Below are 5,636 nucleotides of genomic sequence, written 5' to 3'. Positions count from 1 at the left end.
CCCTGGAAAGAAATTTGTGGGTAGCCTGGGACCCATTATCTGGGATTGGCATTTGAAGTTGGGGCAGATTGGTGGGACTGAACCCTTAACCTATAGGGCCTTCAATAACTCCTGTTGGTGTCAGAATTGAGTTAAATCAGAGGAAACAAAGTTGGTGTCCACTGAGACTGAAAACAGCTTGGTGGGGAAATCCCACATCTGGTCTGGACTGTGAGTGTTGTAGAGGAGAAACAGAGGTGACTTTCCCTTTTCGGGCCCTGAGGAGGCCCTAGAAGAGCCAGCCGCCCTGGGTCTGAAAGATGAATCAGGTCAGGCAGCCCTGAAGGAGGGCCAGGTGGGGCTGATTGGGTGTGGGGAGGCCCCAGGGCTGGGTCTCAAAGGACCCAGAATCCTGGGATAAAGAGTCTGGTTCTGGAAGAGTCAGGCACACAGTATGCACTCAATCAATGTGTATTTAATTAATTTTTATTTTGCTCAAAAGTTGACTTTGTTCATACTCAAAATATAAGCTGTGTATAGCATGTTGCTTCACACGTTCCCCAGGAAGGTGGAGCCTTCTCCTTCTGGCCAGGAGATTGGAAAGGATTCCTGTCAACACTTTTCTTGGATCTTGTTTTTGAGGTCCTGCAAAAGAAGGACCATGTCAGACAGGTCCGGAGCTGACAAGGGGAGAAAGGTATGGTCAGCCATTTTGGAGGCCAATGGAGGGCCCCACTACCTTCTCAGATCTGAACTGTGCCTCCTTCAAACCATCCCCAGCCCTCCCTCTTACTCATACACAGCCCCTCCCCCCCACCCTGAAGCCAGCCCCAGACGTCCCCAGATGCTAATCCCAGGCTTGCTCTGACCTTAATCAAGTAGAAGATATTGATTCCGAGTCCGATTCCGAGTCCTATTCCGATCCCTATTGCTAGGGCCACGGATAGCACAAGGGCACCGGCCCCAGATACAGATAGTAATAATTGCACACCAGCCGCTGCCTATATGGAGGAAGAAAGGGGCCGGTCATCCACAGCTGCACCCCACCACTGCTATTGGGTAGAAGGACAAAGATTACAAGGGGAAGTAGGTAGGGTATGCCAATGGGCATACCTGTAAACTAGGTGATATAGGCTGGAGATTTGCAAAGGCATGTGGGTATGCAAAGGAGGGGGTCTTCAAAGAGCTGTGATATGCAAAGGGTCAGGGGGTCTTCAAAAGGCTGGTGATATGCAAAGGGCTGGAGGCTCTGGTTTCTGCAACTAGGTTGTTAATCTTTCCATGATAATAGGCAGCTCCCTGTAGTGAGCAACTGAGGGCCTCAGGGTGGGCCTTGGCCCTTCTGGGCCCTCCCACCTCATAGGTCATGGGGAGGATGGGCTGCATTTCCAGGTGAGCTCCCAGCCAGGTTAGACTGTGCCTTCTTTCATCAGAACAAAACAATCACAGTTAACAGAGCGTGATTAATATTTCTTACAGCCCTAGCTGGTTCGGCTCAGTGGATAGAGTGTCGGCCTGCAGACTGAAGGGTCCCAGGTTTGATTCTGGTCAAGGGCACATGCCTGGGTTGCGGGCTCGATCCCCAGTAGGGAGCATGCCGAAGGCAGCTGATCAATGATTCTCTCTCATTGATGTTTCTATCTCTCTCTCCTTTCCTCTCTGAAATCAATAAAAATGTATTTTAAAATATATATATTTCTTACAATGTAATTGGTCCCTGAAAGGGTTAATCAAGAAATAGGGCCCTAGCCAGTTTGCCTCAGTGAATAGAGTGTCGGCCTGCAAACTGAAGGGTCCCAGGTTCTATTCTGATCAAGGGCACATGCCTTTGTTGTGGGTTTGATCCCCAGTGTGTGGCATGCAGGAGGCAGCCGATCAATGATTCTCTCTCATCATTGATGTTTCTCTCTCTCCCTATCCATTCCTCTCAGAAATAAATAAAAATATATTTAAGAAAGGAAAGAAATAGGGTTCTTGCAGAACTAAGTTCATTCTGCAAGCCTAAGCTTTGCAAAAACATATTCCCCTTGAGCAAATATTTTACAAGGACTTCTGAGACTACAACTCTTGCACAGCCCAGATACAAGCGTCAACAGGAGCCGCCTGCAGCCCAGCCCAGATACGTGTCATCCGAAGCCGCCTGCAGCCCTCCCTAAGCACATAAAAGGCCTGCTTCCTCCCCCATTCGCTGCTGACTTCTTCTCTAACTCAGCCTGTCTGCACCCAGATGCCTTGAATAAATATAATTTTGGCTACACTGAGCCTTGAGTAGGTTCTGTGCGACCCCGGCCCAACTTGGAACCTTTCAGACGCCGACATTGTATTTCTGCCCCCATCCCCTGGGTCCTCTGAGAACTCCTGGCCTGTCGCTTGAGATGCCCCACCCCATGGTCCTGGGGTCTTAGCCCAGGGGGAAACAGTGGGTCCCCTTATAGGCCCTTAGTTGTCCTGGGTGCAGCCTGTCAGTGGGGGAAATGACCACAGTCCTGTTTTTGTCTCAGTAACTGGTGGCTGGGCATGGCCAGGCCTGGCTGAATCTCACCACAGAGAGCGTGAGTTTGGTACTTCCTTTTTCCGTCATCTTCTCAAGGAATCAGAGCTCACACCTGTGGGGAGAACACCCAAGTCACCTTCCCACACACTCCAATCCCCCTAGGGCAGGGGTGGGCAACTTTTTGACTCCAGGGCCACAATGGGTTCTTAAACTGGACCGGAGGGCCGGAACAAAAGCATGGATGGAGTGTTTGTGTGAACTAATACAAATTCAAAGTAAACGTTATTACATAAAAGGGTACGGTGGGAAGTGATCCGGCCAGCAGGCCATAGTTTGCCCACGGCTGCCCCTAGGGCCTCTGGATCTGCTCCTCCAAGGGGGAAGCCAGGTCCCAACCTCACAGAGATCCTGCCCTGAGGGGGTCACCTGGACAACAAGAGACCTGAGGGTTAATGGCCCTGGAGCCAGGCCCATTCTCTGGGGGTGGAGGGGTGGGGGGTTGTGTGTGGAGTCCCAGGGCCTGGCTTTGCCTTAGGCTCAGGAGTCTCCTCTGCAGGCCTGGGGGAGAGCTCACCTACTGCCCCAACCCTCTCCCCTCATTGCCTCTGAGCTCCCCAGCCTGGCTGGGGCTTCCCATTGTAGGAGATGCATCTTTTCATTTTCATAGAAAAGAAACAGCATGCAGCCTGTCAGTTACTGAATTTCCCCAGAGCAAGCAGCATGTGGGAGGGGAGGTGGGGAGAGATTATGAGAGCTGTGCACCTGGCTGGTAGCACATTTTCCAGGAGGATTCCCTAGACCAGTGGTCGGCAAACCGCGGCTTGCGAGCCACATGCGGCTCTTCAGCCCCTTGAGTGTGGCTCTTCCACAGTGCGAAGCTGACTTAAAACTTTAAGTAAAGTTTATTAAGTTAATTTTAGGGAAAGTTGTGGAGTGAAAGAAGATGTAGTGTCGAGGATGGAGAAAGTTTTTTTTGAGATGGTTTGGACATATAGAGAGGATGAACGAAAGGAGATAGACGAAACAAGTATACAAGACGAGTGTGGATGGGAGAGTTGGAAGGGGCTGACCTCAGCGAACGTACCTCAATCAGATTGAGGACATTTTTAGCAAAGGCCAGCTTAGGAGTCCCCTAATTAAGTTAATAACAATGCACCTACCTATATAGTTTAAGTTTAACAAATTTGGCTCTCAAAAGAAATTTCATTCGTTGTACTGTTGATATTCGGCTCTGTTGACTAATGAGTTTGTGGACCACTGCCCTAGGCAAAAGGAGGTGGAGACAACTAGAAAAGGCCTCAGCCAATGAAAAGAAAACCCAATAGGAGACAATAAGACCTAGGCGACCTATGGGATAGAATGTAAACTCCATACACTCAGCCAAAGAACTGGAGGAGGGACTTTCACACAAGAGGAGAAATATTGCCTGTGCCAGCGAATTCAGGTGAGCCTGCACCAACGGACACCTGCTCTCAAGAAAGTTTTAAAAGTCTCCTTTCGCCTGACTCTGTGTCTGAGTCTGTTATTTGAACTCAGACAGGTGAGCCTTTCCCACACTGTCTCCTCACCCACCTTGGGAAACTGTTTTTTGAGGGAGCTCCTGAGGCCACCAGTCCAGGCTTTGCCCCACCTCCTGCCCATCCTCTTCAGCCCCTCCAGCTGTACACCCCCCCCCCCCCGTACCTAGAAAACCCAGGCTTGGCTCCTGGGCCCCTGGGCCCCTCTCCTCTGCTCCCCGGGTCATATGGGGATACTCACCAGCAGCCCCCTCCCCCTTCCCTGTCCACCAGGCTATTTCCTTTGGCTGCTCAGAATTCCTGACACCCCTCCTCCCCCAGCTCACTGCTCCCAGCAGGACCCATGGCTAAGACCCTGCCCTGGGACACATCTGGGGAGGATCTGAGGGGGTGGTCACCTGACAGGTGATAGTGGAGTGAGGGGTGGCCCCACTGGGTACAGAGAAAGGAACAGCTGGGGTCCATGACCCACTGACACTCCCTGCCCAGCTCCCCCCACACATTCCAAGGCCAGGGTTTTGGGCTAACCTGGCTCTCACCCTTTGTCCTCAGTTGCCCTTCTAGAAAGCAGATCTTATTCCTGACTGCAAATCATTTCCTTGCTGTATCTAGACCTCCCTTGGCTGAGGCCCCCATTCCCTGAGGCTGAGGCTGCCACCCTGTTCCAGATAACGAACCCCCTGTTGGACTCCCACTTCTTGGTGAGGCAGCTCTCCTACCCTGGTGGCCCCGCCCGGCTCTTACCTTGAGAAAGAGGCCGACCTTGCTTCCTCCTGCTCTAGCTGGTCCAGACTGAGAAAAAGCTGGAAGTTTTGTGGTGCGAAGAAGGGTGTGGTGCGAAGTGAAGTCAGAAATTTCATAATTCTGAGTCATTTGAAGGGGACTGTAATTGCGTGTGTGTTGGGGGTGGGGGTAGGGTGGTGGTAGACTGCTTTTAATTAACAGTTTACTTTTTTTTTTTTTCATGGCAAGAAGTAGACTTTTTAAAAAATATATTTTATTGCCTGGGCTCAAGGAGAATGGATCTGGGGCGCATTGTGAACAGAGCTGGAGAAGCCTGGCCGGTGCTTCTGCTTGGCCAGCTCCTCTCTTCGCAGCAGTGAGCATGTCACCTCCTCCATCCAAACCTCACTTCCCCATGTGTAAATGTGCTTTTACAATTAAGCCCTGCCCTTGGGGGGTCAGGGGGGAAGGCTCCTGGGGATTAAGATACTGATAACTGAGTTACCACAAATCCAGGTGCGTGGGTGCTGAGCCTGAAGCGAAGTGTCTCATGGGTTTTCCATTTAACCTTCCAGCCCCATGTTATGAAAGTCCGCCATTCTCACTGACCCAGGTTACAGATGAGGACACTGAGCCTCCCAGAGCGATCAGCACAGCCATGAAGCCGCAGAGCTGGGAGGCCAGCTGAGGCCGAACTGGAGCCCACCCCACACAGCGCCTGGCGTGCCTTGTCCAGGATAACAGTCACTGAGCACCAAGCATCAGAGACAAGCACTGGGGACATGATCTCAGGTCACGGACCTTCCCAGAATCGCCAGCGCCCTCTCACCCTGACACTCTGCAGACCACAGAGTTCCTGGCCAAGAGAGGCGTGACTCTCTGGACTCACAACTAGACCTGGCCCTCACCCCAGGCGGGAGGCC

The 5,636-nt window shown here is 51.7% G+C and overlaps 1 long non-coding RNA gene across 1 annotated transcript; it reads right to left on the bottom strand.

Annotated features, from left to right (window-relative positions):
* Nucleotides 1-434: 434 nt before the first annotated feature.
* LOC132232998 (uncharacterized) lies at nucleotides 435-4,859 on the bottom strand. Its single transcript, XR_009452529.1, has 4 exons — nucleotides 4,735-4,859; nucleotides 2,522-2,585; nucleotides 849-980; nucleotides 435-624 (listed from the first exon to the last, which is right to left on the bottom strand). It is a non-coding gene; the product is annotated as an uncharacterized LOC132232998 (long non-coding RNA).
* Nucleotides 4,860-5,636: the final 777 nt, after the last annotated feature.

This window comes from Myotis daubentonii, chromosome 4, assembly GCF_963259705.1.
Source record: "Myotis daubentonii chromosome 4, mMyoDau2.1, whole genome shotgun sequence".
Lineage (NCBI taxonomy): Eukaryota > Metazoa > Chordata > Mammalia > Chiroptera > Vespertilionidae > Myotis > Myotis daubentonii.
This window is presented reverse-complemented; position numbering and strand designations above follow the sequence as displayed.